This window comes from Zalophus californianus, chromosome 4, assembly GCF_009762305.2.
Source record: "Zalophus californianus isolate mZalCal1 chromosome 4, mZalCal1.pri.v2, whole genome shotgun sequence".
NCBI lineage: Eukaryota > Metazoa > Chordata > Mammalia > Carnivora > Otariidae > Zalophus > Zalophus californianus.
This window is the reverse complement of record NC_045598.1, coordinates 148857508-148873062: the sequence shown is the minus strand read 5'-3', so window position 1 is coordinate 148873062 and position 15555 is coordinate 148857508. Positions and strand designations below refer to the sequence as shown.

The 15555-nt window shown below is 41.9% G+C and overlaps 1 long non-coding RNA gene across 1 annotated transcript; it reads right to left on the bottom strand.

Moving 5' to 3' along the window:
* Window positions 1-3761: 3761 nt before the first annotated feature.
* On the bottom strand, window positions 3762-13827 carry LOC113915390. The gene is made up of 3 exons (XR_003517641.2): window positions 13592-13827; window positions 13147-13238; window positions 3762-4382 (listed from the first exon to the last, which is right to left on the bottom strand). It is a non-coding gene; the product is annotated as an uncharacterized LOC113915390 (long non-coding RNA).
* Window positions 13828-15555: the final 1728 nt, after the last annotated feature.

The following is a 15555-nucleotide window of genomic DNA, read 5'->3' as shown; positions in this document are numbered from 1 at the left end:
AATCTCTACATGGTTAAAACTCAGTCAACTTTGTACAGACTATTTCCTTTTGAATTTGCTGTCTAACTGCCGTGATAGCACGTTAAAAATTGCAACGTGTTAGGCATTTTAAATGGGGACGCTTTCAGGTGTCATCTCTAAATGACAATTCAGAAGAACTTACTTTGTATCTCCCCCAAATGCTGAGATGGAGAACTGAATGAAAAGAAAAGTGGGAAAACAAAACAAATTGGAATCATGCCTGGCTTGTTTACTTTAGGAAATCTCTTAACACTCATTTTAATCAATTGAAAAGAGATGGTTCATCAGATCATAGAATTTTAGAGCTGAAAGGAGCCTCAGAGATTATCTCATCTGACTCTCTCATTTTATGGATGAGGAAACTGGGACCCAGTGAGGGGAAGACGGCTTTCTAGCATTCCACGGCTAATTAGCAGCTGGGCAGAGAACCGAAGTCACCACATGCCCAGCCTGGTGTTTTTTCCAGCCTGGATTACTGCCTCATTTTCATACCAATTTAAAGTCTTTATATATTTCCAAATTAAAAAGATTTATAAAAGCAATTTAGTGAACCTAGGAAGAATATGTTTTTTAGTTGAGTGAGCGCTTTCAAGTATGTTTCTGAATATTGATTGGTACTGACATAATACCATATAATTTGTATTTGTAGATTGATAGAACTGCTCAGAAGAAGTTTATTTATATATATAAAAAAACTACCCACAAAACCCTAAACCCATATGTTTAATATTACATAAGGGAAAATGCTTACGTCTGATATCAAAGGAAATAAGTCCTTCCCCCAATAAAATCCTAAATGCAATTTCAGATGTTCTTTCCCAAAACAAAAAGAAACCTACGTGGTAGGATATTCGCAGACTTTCCCAAGGTTGGTTATCAATAGAGTGGACCATATAATTTTTTGTCCAAACTGGGTCACTTTTGAGAGTGAAAGGAGACATTATAAATATTTCTGTTGAGGCCACAAGTACAAACTGGGACTTTCCAGGGCAACTAGGACATATGGATCACCTTACCTATGAAATGATAAAAAGTTTACATCAATTCAGTACTTACTATGTGCTAGGCAAGGCCTCAGGGACTTCTAGACTTTAGTATCTCTTTTACTGGTTGAGCAGGTAAAGTCTTCAGAGACATTTTATTATGAGGTTTAAATATTATATTAAAAGTCAGAGGTGTGGGATCACATAATTTTTATTTCCTGCAATGAAAGGTGCAGAAATCTTTTCTGTTTCTCTAGGTAGAAAGCAACGCAGGCTTTCTGGGTGACCCTCCCGTCCTCACTCTCTACCTCCTTTCACCCCCAATTCCCCACCCCTGCCCAAATTTCTTCCACAAGTCCCTTTTTCTGAGACTTCTCTGAGTGGCAAAATTCAAATAGGATTACTCAGTGTTGAATATTTCTCTGAGAACAGCTTCCTGGTGAGGAAGGTTTCTTTGTCCTGACAAGATAGGTTGCTGCTGAATTTGCTTTTCTCACTTTCAGTTGGTTTTATAATGGGGCTGTTGAAAGCAATGAACGGTTTAGAAAAATACCCTTGGTGCAGCGAAATAGGGACCATTTCCAAAGCTTGTTCAAAATCTGATTACATTAGCAATTTCTCAAATCCATAGTATTAGCTTTGTAATTTGCTTCCATGACCCACGGAATCTATTGACTCAGACAATGACTTTTTTTTTTTTAAAAGGAAGAGAAAAAGACCTCTCTCTTTGGAAAATACAAACTTTGAAGAACTTGGAAACAATAGATTTCTAGATTGTCTGGAAAGGAAGATCCAAATGTACCCATTTTGCTTGTCATTGTTTGTGGTGCCTCTGTAGGGAGCTGGGAGGGATGCCTTGATAACTTTTTTGTATTTTAGACAGTGCTTTAAGAAGTCACCACAGGCTGTGCTCCTGACCGTTTTTCTACAGGGAGGAAGAAACCTTGACCGCTGAAAATAGCTAGTATGCTTGTCGAAGCTTGAGCATGGGCTCAGACCTTGAACTCAATGCTTTCCTACTTCACCTTCACAGAAGTCCTATGAAAATGTCAACAGTAATTTGCCTTCGTTTGCAGGCGAGAAAGCAGAGGCTGAGAGAGGTGGCTTCACCCGGACCTGGCAAAGTTGTGATTTATAGGCAGTTTTGTCTGGTTCTAAGGGCTGTACTCCTGGGCTCTTCCCTCTGCCAGGCCATGTTGCCTGGACTCCCTCGGACTTATCTCAATATGGATGGGCTTTCCTCCATTGAAAGTCAGCCACCCACTTATCCAAACCAGAACGTTTGCGTGCTGCTATGGGTTGAATTGTGCCCCAACCCCCCGCCAAGGATATATGGAAGTCCTAAATCCCAATACCTCAGAATGTGACCTTATTTGGAAATAGGGTCTTTTAAGAGAGAATCAAGTTAAAGTGAGGTTGTTAGTGTGGGTCCTCGTCTGATACGACTGGGTGCCCTTATTAAAAAGGGGAATTTGGACACAGAGGTAAGACAACATGAAGGGGCACAGGAAGAAGACTGCCCTCTGCAGCCAGAGCTGCCAGCAGTCTATGAGAGGCCTGGAGCAGACCCTTCCCTAATGCCCCTGGTGACAGCATGTCCTGGCACACTTCTTGGTACCAGACTTTGGGCCTCCAGAGCTGCGAGATGATAAATTTCCATTGTTTTTTTTTTTTTTTTTTAAGATTTTACTTATTCATTTGACAGAGAGAGAGAGGCAGGAGAGAGGGAACACAAGCAGGGGGAGTGGGAGAGGGAGAAGCAGGCTGCCCGCTGAGCAGAGAACCTGATCCCAGGACCCCAGGATCATGACCTGAGCCGAAGGCAGACACTTAATGACTGAGCCACCCAGGCGCCACTCTGTTGTTGTTCTAAGGCACCCAGTTTGTGGTACTTTGCCATAGCATCCCTAGAAATGCACGTTTCCCCGTATTTCAGCTGGTGGGGACTTGCTCCTGAGTGACCAGCCAGTTGTTTTCCCGACTGAGGCCAGTGCACGGAGCAGGGAGAGACAGGGCAGGCCCGAAGTGCCTGAGATGCGGCACCAGCCAGTAGAACCCATCTCCAGGCTTCAGGACTGAGCCCTGCGCTGCCACACACCGACAATGGGGGGAGGGCGGAATGGTGGCCCATGTGGTGGCTCTGATCTCCCACCTCTTAGACGCACACAATGTGGTTCCAAGCAGACTCCTTTTTCTCTCTTTCCTACCCCCGGTGGGAGAATGATCTGTCATGGCTCCTGAATAATGCAGACATTGATCATTTCTTAATAACTTAAAAGCCCTTATGATGGGGTGAGGAGAAGGAAGAAAACATGTCCCACCCCCTCCAAAGGGAGAACAAAAGCCTTCATTCAAATCCTTCACAGGAGGAACCCTTGGAACTGCCATGCGAGCCCTGATCCTCAGCTTCTGGGCAAAGCAACCTGGTTTTCTCACACTCACCACTCCCTCTAAGTGCAACCAGAAACACAACTCTCCTATTAGCTAGAAATAATAAAATGCTCAATAAACCCCAAATGATGAAGGCCCAGCCAGGAAACTTTCAAACACTCATGTTTACAGCACACCTGGCGAGTATTTTTACAGTAAAGTATAAAATATGCCCTTTTAAATCGCACAGAATTGGTGGCAAAGCCCATTTATGCCCTTTCAGCTGTAAGCCAGAGTTTGCAGAGTTTATAAACTCCTTATAACCCATCTCTATAATGTAAAAGTTTAGAATAAAAAGAGTACTTTGACAAGCTGTGGAGGTCAAAACAAACAGCTTCTATTTCTTGTCTGAAGAAGAGAAAGCTGAAGGGAGACTAAGTGTCTTTATGGGATTGCTTTGGCCCAGGGGAAAAAGCCTGTAAAGAGGACTTGAATCAGATAAATTCCATCTTCTCTTTGATTTCTACTGTCGAGTTGAGGACAAACTTATAACGAAGAACACTTTTGTTGAACAAGGTGTTGGAATAGCGGTAACCCACTTGGGGCCGGCATGTCGTCACCCCAATATGCCCATGCCAGGTGGTGATCTGTAGCCTTTCTCTCAAGGTATGTGTTTCCTCTGTAGACTTGTAAATGTCTGGGGGCCTTTTCTGTTGATGGGACCTCCCACACTCAGGCCACACCACCCTGCATTCCATCCTCTGCACCCCGCACCTCCGCCACGCTCCCCTTGGCCCACCTCAATTCCTTCAGCTTTCAGTTACAGTCAGTGACCCCTGCAGCCTGCTGGGCACCTACTGCTCCCCACATTCTTCTCTCTTTCTTCTCTGGAGTCTTCATGGTCTGCTTCTAATGGCAACATGTGTTTTCTTGAACCCTCTGTCTCCGGTTGGGTGCCGGGAAATAGACTCAGCGGTGGAGCCTGGGGCGTGCTCCCTGCGCCATCTCCTGTCGGGGAGTAAAGGAAGAAGGATGAGGCCGAGGAAGAAGTTAACGATGGTGAAACCACGGCAAAGGTCTCCGAGAACCAGTGTGAAGCCCTTCATCTGGAACAGCAGGGTCTTTGTAAACCTTCCTCAAAGGGCACCAGAGGCTGGCTGGCCCCGGGGGAGGGACATGGTCTTGGGTAAGGAAGCTCCCTGTGACTAAGGGCAGCTATCACTTGGGGAGGGACTCAGCCAGGAACCTTCAGCTACCACCAAGCCTAGCAGCTGGGAAACGAGTGTTGGGTCTTCACAGGGTGGATCTGTGTTCACTGCACCCTCATTGTAGAATTCCCATCTGAGGAAAACAAGACCTTATAGAGATATAAAAGCTGCAAGTAGGGTTAGGAGGAATCTCATATCTATTTTTTACATTTACTGAAATATAACAACAAAACACATATTATCAATGCTAGTTTACATAGCTTAAATCAGTAATAATTAATGCTTTACAATGAATTTATTATTTATCTCTTTCCTTTCCCGTAAGCTTTAATAAGATACTTACAAATGTGTTTTTTTCTGTTACAAATAACATACTAGTAATTGCCATTAACTGAGCGCATATTATATTGCAGACACTTACTACTTTATTCAATCTTCATAAGATCCTGTAAGAAAGATACCATTATCCCTATTATGGATGAGGAAGGCAAGCTTTTTTTTTTTAATTTAAATTCAATTAATTAACATACAATGTGTTATTTGTTTCAGGGGTACAGGTCTGTGATTCATCAGTCTTATATAATACCCAGTGCTCATTACAACACATACCCTCCCCAACGTGCATCACCCAGTTACCCCATCCCTCCACTCTCCTCCCCTCCAGCAACCCTCAGTTTATTCCCTATGATTAAGAGTCTCTTATGGTTTGTCCCCCTCTCTGGTTTCAGTTTTTCCTCTCTTCCCCTATGATCCTCGGCCTTGTTTCTTAAATTCCACATATCAGTGAGATCATATGATAAATGTCTTTCTCTGGTTGACTTATTTTGCTTAATATAATACTCTCTAGTTCCATCCACGTCATTGCAAATGGCAAGAATTCATTTTTTTTGGATGGCTGAGTAGTATTCCATTGTATATACACACCACATCTTCTTTATCCATTCATCTGTTGATGGACATCTAGGCTCTTTCCATTGTTTGTTTATTGTGGACATTGATGCTATAAACACTGGGGTGCAGGTGCCCCTTTGGATCACTACATCTCTATTTTTGAGTAAATACCCAGTAGGGCAATTGCTGGGTTGTAGGGTAGCTCTATTTTGAACTTTTTGAGGAATCTCCATACTATTTTCCAGAGAAGGCAAGCTTTTTTTTAAAGATTTGTTTTTTGTATTTAAGAGAGCGAGAGCAGGGGCAGGGGCGGGGCAGAGAGAGAGGGAGAGAGAAACTCAAGCAGACTCCATGCTGAGCTTGGAGCCCCATGCGGGTCTCGATCTCATGACCCCGAGATCACAACGTGAACTGAAATGAAGAGTCAGATGCTTAACCAATTATGCCAGGCGCCCCAGGAAAACAAGCTTTAGAGAGGAAAAATTACTGTCCAATTCACATATAAATGGCAGAACTGGGCTGTGAACCTAGCTAACCCTGGAAGCTCTACTCTTTTTTTTTTTAAGAGCTGGAGAAGGGGGGCAGGAGGGGCAGAGGAAAAGGGAGAGAGACAGGCTCCACATGAAGCATGACGCGGGGCTTGAGCTCACAACCCTGAGATCATGATCTAAGCCCAAACCAAGAGTCCTACTCAGTCGGTTACTGAACCACCCAGGTGCCCTGAAGCTCTACTCTTTTAACTCTATCATGTTTCATTTTAACCTAACAAATAGCTTATTTTTCTTTTTGGTTCTCTTTGCAGATATCCAATGCCTCTCTGATTTTTGTCGTCCATGCTAGTTGTGGAAATCCTTTCCTGAAGTCTGACTATAGTCCCAGAAATAAAGCCATGGAAGGGAGAGGGGGCCTGTGTGCAGACCCTAACTGGAGAAACTCGGTGGGCAGTCCTTAGAGAACCCCTTCTCCCTCCTAGGCTGGAGCCCGGGCTACACAGCCCCTGACCCCTCCCCCGTCCCCTGATGCAGGGCAGTTTCCCTTGGCTTCTCCGCAGCGCCCTGAATCTGTAGAGGTTTCACCTCCACAACCTCAGTCCCTCCTCCACCGTCCCCTTCCCCTTCCAGTGCCCAGTGCTTTTTTAACCTAGTTCTTAGTAGAAATGACTATTGATGGCCACACATTCAGATCTAAAATCCTCACGGCAATGGAAAGAGACTAAACAGACGCAGTCCCACCTCCCAGAATTTCAGGCACAGGGAAGAGAGGTGGAGAAGGGGACCACTACATATGTAATGATTGAAAGACCCATCTTCATGTGTCCTTTTATGAGCATGTTTCACATTGACAACCTAGTTTGGTGAAGACCAAAACTTCCTAGAGTTTGAGGCTTCAGGGAGAAAAAAATTCCCCACTTCATCATTTCAGAAATTTGAAGTTAAATGGAGCCAATTCTCTGCCTCTATCTTTTTCCCTCTCTCTCTCTCTCTCCACACACATACAGTCTGTATCTGTATAATATCTAGGTATATAATTTGTAAAATTACAAATCTCTGTATAAATATAGATTCTACATAAATATAAATCTATATATACAATTTGCAAAATTATAACAAAAGGACTCTTATCCAGCTGGCTTTATCCAACTTAAAATGTGCCATGTGGGCTTTAGAGAAGAAATCAGGATGAGATGTTTAGCTGAGGCCTTTTTTTTTATACTAGAATAGTGGAGTTAAAATCTCATTTTTTTGAAATGAAAAAAGGATAGATTTTCATCTGTCTGAGATAATTTAATATACCCTACCTGGAGGCAGAGGAGAATGGGGCGAATAATTCTTCTAGTCATTTCTAGCTCTGTAATTATATTTTCAGAGGGAGAGAATAAAGATTCCTGCTGCTGTACGCATTATTATCCATTTTGAAGAGGATTCAGAATTTAATATTTGTCAGTCAGCCACTTTCCTAATTTTATGTCTAATTAGCCAAGAAATTGAAGTTTCAAAAACATTCTTGATTTGCCAAATTCCCCTATGTATTTCAATTCACAAACATTTAGTATGTACCTTCTGGGTGTGCAGCACTTGGTTGGGGAGCCAGGGAAAGAGGCTGAAGGAAGAGCGCACGGGCTAGTCTGCACACGTCTGGAGTCCAGTGAGGAAGGAGGACGATTCAAAATGAGTTGCTAAGTTGGAGCTATTGTCTTTTAACAGAAATGCAGAGGTGGGCTCACTGCATTTTTTGAGGTGGGAGGAACACTGAGGAAGCTTCAGAAGGAGCTGATGTTGGAACTGAGTCGGGGGTAAGCAGAATCTCACACAGGGTGCCTGAAGGGAGGAAGGAAGGGAGGGAGGGAGGAGGGAAAAGAAAGAAAGGAAGAAAGGAAGAAAGGAAGAAAGAAAGAAAGACAGAAAGAAAGAAAGAAAAGAAAGAAAGAAAGAGAAAGAAAGAAAGAAAGAAGAAAAAGAAAGAAGAAAGAGAGAGAATGAAAGAGAGAAAGAAAGAAAGAGAGAGAGAGAAAGAAAGAAAAAGAAAGAAAGAGAGAAAGAGAAAAGAAGAAAGGAAGAAAGAAAGAGAAAGAAAGAAAGAAAGAAAGAAAGAAAGAAAGAAAGAAAGAAAAAGAAAGAAAAAAGAAAGACTGAAAGAAAGAAAGAAAAAGAAAGAGAAAGAAAGAAGAAAGAAAGAAAGAATGAAAGAGAGAAAGAAAGAGAAAGAAAGAAAGAAAGAAAGAAAGAAAGAAAGAAAGAAAGAAAGAAAGAAAGAAAGAAAGAAAAAGAAAGAAAGGAAAGAAAGAAAGAAAAGAAGGAAGGAGGGAAGGAAGGTGGGAAGGAAGGAGGTGGGGAGAAGAAGAACGGAGGGAGGGAAGGAAGAAGGGAGGGGCAGAAAGAAGGAAGAAGAGAGGAAGGAAGGCAGGCAGGCAGAAAGGAAACTTTCTTTGAGCCACCTCTCCACGGAGCCCTTCCCCTGGCCTATTGTGACTAATATTCATCTATCATGTCTACTCTGTAGAATCTGGGGGCTCAAGCATGAACGGCCCCAGGCTCTGCTGGGTTCTTCATTTCGAAACTGCCCCATCATTGCTTCCCACCTGCACTGCCGATAAGGAGGTAGCACAGGACTCTGTGCTCTCAGCTGATGCGGGTGTCTGTATGTGAGGGCTGTACCGCATTCCACAGGCTCGTGGCCCCCTAGCCAACGTGCTAGCTCGCAGGAACCCCAGCACTGCAGTGAATTCCCATGGAGAATGCTCTCCTTCTCCCAAGACTGCCTTGTCTTCCGAATCTCCAAAAATAATAGTACTGTTTCTGTCAAAACTGCTATTTCTGTAGAGATGAATCTTTCCCCCCACATTTGTCTTATTTTGCAGGACATTGTTAAAAATATCTTTTCATAACTAACTAATAGTATTTATTTCTCCCTCTCACAAGCTTGACTCTCAGGGGTATTATAATGCTGCAAAGGACGAATGCTTTATGGGGTTTGTTGCAAACAGCCAGGAGACCACAGCCCCACGCTCAAAGCCAGCACTCATTTCCGTGTGAAGGCCTTGAATTGGAACCTCAATGCAGTTCACCTCCCTGTGGCTTCCTAGCCACCCCTGTCCTCTTCTGGTGCTCAGACCGGCCTCTTGCTTGCTGCCAGTTGTCGACTAATCCTTCCAAACTGTGAGTCCTCAACTGGAAATGTTGCCTTCTGTAGAGACACATTCTAGTGATGGAATCACAGGCACAGCCACGGGCCTAAGTAGAAGCACGGTTGGGAAGGAGCTGCCGGTCACATTGCTGGACTCGTCCATGAGGACCCTTAGCCCACATCCCCCGAAGGTGGTGGGAACTGCCTCCTCTGCACCCACAAACACCTGTCAAAAATGTCTGGGCTTTCTAGCTTCTAGGTGCTGATGATTGGCGGCCTCTAGGAATGAATCCCTTCCCCCACTTTTCTTGGGTCTCCAGATATACAGGCATCTAAGACACTGCTTCCTAGTGACAGACAAAATAGAGGCTCTTAAGCTATGGCTTCCCTCACCCTTCTGCTTCTCCACTTCAGAACATCAGTCTCTGTGTCCATCCGAGCATTTGCCGTGCTCCTCTGCCTCCTTTACCCAAAGCGAGCCCATCTCCCTGTGTTCTGGATTCCACCTTGTGCCTCTTGTTTTCCTGAGTTCCCTTTCTTGCCTGTAACTTCAAAGCGTCCCGTTCTCTGTTCGTGGGAGTCCTCGACATCACACAACGTACAAATCCTTCTTCCCTGAGAACCTGGCTTCCTCTCTATCTTCAAGTCACGACAAGCTGGTGTTCTTCCTCTCCAGTCTGAGGTAACTTTTCTTTCTAACACCACTGGTCATCCTCTAATGGCCAGTGTCACGGATACTTCCCAGACATCATATTTGATTTCCCTGCAATATTTACTGTGGCTGATGACGCCATCCTTCTCAAATTTTCTTGATTTCTTCGTTGAACTCCTTGCGCTCCTCCTTGGTCTTCTTTCCAGGTGTCTCTTCTTCCATAGCCCATTTCTCTTCTTTAGTCCTTCCTGGGCTCTCTCATTTACTCCCAGAGCTTAAATCCATCTTTCTGCTGTTGACTGTGAGCCCACATTTCCCACTCAGACCTCTCTCCTATGCCCCAGATATGTATGTTCAGATGTGTGATGGGTGTGTACACCAGGCCAATCCAAACACCTCAAATTTGCTCCATCCCAAAGTGTGTCTCCCCCCGCTTCAACTCCCTTCACCTTACTCTCTCTCCTGTATTTTCCTAAAGGTGCCAGGTACCACTACGCACACATGGGATTCCTGGATTTATTCCCTGCCTTCACGCCACACAGCTAATTGAATGATAAGTCTTATCAATTATACCAGCCCATGGGTCCATGCTCTCTTCTACTTCCTATAGCTCTGCCTGATCCAGGCATCCATCAGTTCTTATATGAATTCTTCTCGCTGCTTCCCATTTCTAAGCTTGCCTCTCACTACCCCTCTACCACAAACACCATCCATCCACCACAAATCTGAACATGTTAATGCTCAGTCAGAATTCTTCCAGGTCCTTCTTGGCTTAGAACAGGGAAAGCTTTGGCCCATGGGCCAAATCTGGCCCATCTTCTGTTTCTGTGCAAACAAAACTCGTGTACAGTCTCAACTCTTCTATTGCATGAAAGTAGCCATAAACAATGAAGAACACTTGAGTATTGGTGAAAGAGAGTATAGGGTCTGCAAAACCTAGGATATTTCCTATCTGATCCCTTTACAGAAAATATTTGCTGGCCCCTGGCTAAGAGGATTAACCCAACCTCCTTAGCATAGCACAAAAGGCCCTCCAAAATATGTTCTCTCTGCTTGTTTAGATTTCGTGTTCTTTAACTTTCTCTCTAATAGAAAGCAATGTTGGATTTTTTTTTTTTTTTTTTGTACATGAGGTTATGTAACATGGTGATTAAAGGTGGGATATACGTCAATGATACCTGGGTTGAATCCTGGCCTTGCCACTAATTATCTGTGTGATCTTGGGCAAATTACTTAACTTTTTATGTTTTAGTTTCCCCATTTGCAAAATGGAAGGTCCTGATTCAAACTTTTCCTAATTCAGAGAACTTTGGAAATACTTTATTTGTCTGTAACATAGAGCTAATGAGATTGTCTTTTGGGTGATAGTTCATGGCAGTCAGCTGTACCAAAATGTATTTTTGAGAGCAGCATTAAACATTGAACTATTCTTACTTGAATAAATCAACTTTCTTATCTCAACTGATTTAGTTGACATTTGGTAGGAACAGAAATTCACCTGTCAATGCAGAAGGCAAAGAAGTGAGAAAAAAAAGGGGGGGGTATTTTTGAGGAATTTTAAAATTTATTGGAAAAGAGAAAGACTCTTTAAAAAAACAATTTTTCCACCCTGTATGTGAGTGTTACATAAACTGAGAAGGACCATGTATACATAAACTGTTATGTTTAGACTTTAGTGCTCACCCTTATCTGATTCTCTTCATCTAATTTCTGGGAGAATGATAACTTTTTGCCCTTTTACAGTTAGGTAAGATCTTGTGACTAGTTTGGCCAATAAGCTGGACCATTCATTACTTCCCGGTTGAAGCATTGAATTACTGGTGGTAGACTAGCACTTTCTTCCCATGCTGGACAGAACAAGGAGGACAATATTCCAGATGGTATATCTACAAGATGGTGGCACCTCTCTTAGCCTGGATTACTGAGTCACTATATGGTGGCAAGTGGCTCCGGAGCGTTGCCTGGACCCACAATAGATTTTTTGACTGTGGGCAATGAACTTCAACTGGATTCAGTCATAGAGATTGAGGAGTTTGTAATTGCACACAACCTAGTCTATCTTGGATAATGATTCTATAAGAGAATGATGCCTTTTTCTCCCTTCATGCTCTTAGACAGCAGAATTAAGTGGATAGAGCAGGTTTCCCACTACTAAGTCTTGTGTGGGGCACTGGAAGGAGTTGTTCTATTGTTCTATACTGATGAGGAAGGGCCGCCCCTTTGTGATCGACTCCTGGTTGTTTTCCCTCTTTTAATTAGCAGTTTTTGTTATTGTACTTGGGAGGCGAAGCTTTAGGAGCAAAGGCCATGGCTTTAATGATAAATGCCTCCTCAAACATTTCTAACCTGAAAATAAAATAACATAAAACCTCTCAAATGAATGTGGGAGCAAGCTGCAAATGTCAATTCTGCCATTGTATGGATATAAAATCAAATGTAAACAAAGTGTGAGGAAACACTGACCTGAATCAAGTCTTTTTTTTTTTCACACTAGTAATTAGTTCTCCAGCAGCAGGCTCAGGCTGAAAGCTGGGTCGGTGCCCCTTTCCCCTAGGAAGCCGAGAAAATTCTCACTGCAGCCAGACCACAAGACAAGGCCCCTGGGGATGTTGTCTGCCGCGGTTGCCTTTTGGCCCATTTCTGGTAAAGGTCAGGTTTCTTGGCAAATGCACCGCTACCTTGATTTGCAGGGAGTGGATAGAAATTCTTTCTTCAGTGTGGACAGTAACAGAGTGGAGAGGCTTGAGTAGGGATGATGGAGGTTAACATTCTAGAAATCAGATCGCAGACTTAATCAACATTGGGGATGTCGGATATTTTAACTAAAAAGAAAGGTAAATGGCCACAATGTTATAGACCTTTGTTCATACTCCGGAGCACAGTACAACTATTAAGTCAAATGATTTGAGAGTTTCTTATTTTGATTTTTATTCTGCAGCTTCTTCAATAATCAGAACTTTTGATAACGCATTTTCCTGATTCATGAGACAAACGGGGTAAGGATGGATGTTTTTTGAAAAATTTGAGACTGAATGGCTGGTTTACATTTCCCACAATGAACATCATCTCTTTAAGTCCAAGAAACAGATACCAAATGGTGTGTAAAAAGTACAAACCAATTAATAAATGAGAACTTTAACCTCTGGAGTTGTTACTCCGAACTAGAAAATTCAGACATGTCCTTGTGAACATCAGTGACATTTCCAAGTTTATTTGAGAGCCTTTGGTCAAGAAAACATTTTCAGATCACAGATCATCAAGATTATCTTCTATGTTTCAAATTCACAGAACTAAAAGAAAATAAGACTACCTAATGAGGTGGAAAAAAATCACTTAAAAATCAGATAAATACCAAAGGCTTCAGTATTAACAATTTATTATTATGGTATTCACTAACCTTAGGCAGGCTGGATATAAATGTTCTCTAAAGTGCTAAGTAGAAAGAATTTAATGATTTCAGTTTAATTCCCTGTTGCACTGAAGTCCATTCTGGAAAGAAAAAATAAAAACCATCAACGTACATTATATTAAAGGTCTGAATCTCAAAAGGAACTCTAATCTTTAGCTGGAAAAACAAAGTATTTGAAAATGCATCCTGAGTCTAGTGAAACTTCATCGCTCTGGAACAAGTCTGCTCTTATCAATGGCCAGTTCCTTTGTTGTGACAGTAAATTAAAATACCATTCTTCGCCTTAACAAAAAAAATGAAGAAGAAGAATAAGAAATTTAAATGACTTTGCCGAATCAATTCTTTGGCTTGTTTTTTATATCTTCTTCCTTTACTGAGGCCTTAAATCTGATATCCTTTAAATAGGCAGGACAGAGAAGAAAATGGCTCTTACCTGTCTGCTTCCCTTTCTCTCTCCTGATGCTTCTGGTCTTTGTTCATCATTTTTTTCAGGTCATTACATCCCTTCTGGATTAATTTCTTTAATATCCCATTGGCTGGGCTGCCAAAACTCATTTCTTCATTACTGTTCTTTGCTTAAGGGTAGCAGTCGTTGAATCCTCTACCACATCCCCTTTGATCTGCCTTGGATTTTTTTTTCATAACATCTATTTCTTTTTCCTTCTTTGTTTATCCCAGTGGCAGAAAAAGAGGATTAATTATTTCTATGAAGCCAGCACTTCTCTTTGTGTCAAAGTGCTGGCAAGCAGAACACATTTATCTCAAGAAAGAACGTTTCTCCTTCGGTTGCGATTGGGGGTTCTATACATTGGATGTTGGATTCACTGAGGGCAGGGTCTGTGTTTATGGATTCTCTTGGCAGAGCCAGGCAAACAGTGACAAGTATCTGCAGGTCGAAGTCCAACTCCTTAATAAGTCTCCTTGTCTCTAGCCCATGCCTCCAAACCCATCCCGGAGTAATCTTTCTGAAACACAAATGGAATCTGTTATTTCCTGGCCCTGAACATTTCATGGGCTCTCACAGTCTTCAGAAGAAACCCAAATTCCTTAGAATTGCATGATTAAAAACACTGTTTTTCTCCAGCTTGCTTCATATCTCCTCATTCTTCCCACCATCTATTACATTTCAGCCCTACTGAAATAGATGGGTTTCCAGACAGAATAGATTGGGTTTCCATCTCTGGGCTTTTGAACCTGTTAGTCTCTCTCTTGGGAATGCCCTCCCCTCCTTTACCCACTTGGCAAAGTCCTCACACTTTTTAGGACTCAGTCCAAGGTCAGCCACTCTTTGAACCTTCTCCCATTTGCCCGGGACCCACAGGGACACTGCCCCCATAGCACTTTATGCTCTAGTCTGGTGTCGGGCTCATGATGTTTCATGTGAGTGTCTACTTGCCTGGATCATCCACTAGGTTTTGAGCTGCTTGAGGACACGATCTCCATCTTATTTATCTTTTGGATCTCCATGCCCTATTAAAGAGCCAGGATTATCATAGTGGCTCAAAAATATTACATGCTCAGATAAATGAATGAATGAATGAGTGGGTAGTAAAATAACTCAATATCTCTCATTAGTTGCATAGCATAAATTATAAATCACTCTAGCTTTATTTTTCTTTTTGGTTGGCAATAAGAATATTCCCACATGCATGTATTTAGTAGTTGCTGTTATTCTGATTCATTAAGATGCATATTTTGAATAATATGAATTGATTATATATGCAGTCTGAATTTATCAGGAAATTGTGGCTTCCTTTTTTTTTTATAATTTTATATAGTTTCTCATCCTTTTTCTTGGTAAGCCACCCTTCTGTTGGTTTCCTGTAAACAGAATTTGACCTCTTTGCTTTAAGAATGTCCTTTTTCCTTCTAAATCCCAAAGAAAAATTGCATCAGTGGTCTGAACTTATCAAGATAGCATTGAATTAAAAATTGGGGTTATACTATACATACACAATTGTTTTCCTACATTTTCTATATTTCGTTTTATTGTTTTGTTGTGAGCAGTGTACCATGGTATTAAATATTCTAGGTAAGTATAATTATCGACTGCATAATACATCATTTTTTGGTTGTACTCTTTCTTCATTTCTACAGTCATCACTTACTGCAGTATTATTGCATTGTGTGTGTGTTATGTGTATACTTTCGTTTATATGTTTGCATATTTGTACTGTATTGCAATGTAAAACGTATTTCTTATTATAGATTAGGATCCAAAAAGTCTGAGAGCCAATGGCTTCCTTATAGACTAGTTCTGAGACCACCTATTCCTCTTTAATATTTTTTCTTACAAAGGCAAATCAGGTTAAGATGAACCTCAAGGAAGGCAACTTCGAAAGGTTTAACAAATATAAAATTTGTGAGTAGAAGTTAGAATAGTCCTACTGTAGAATT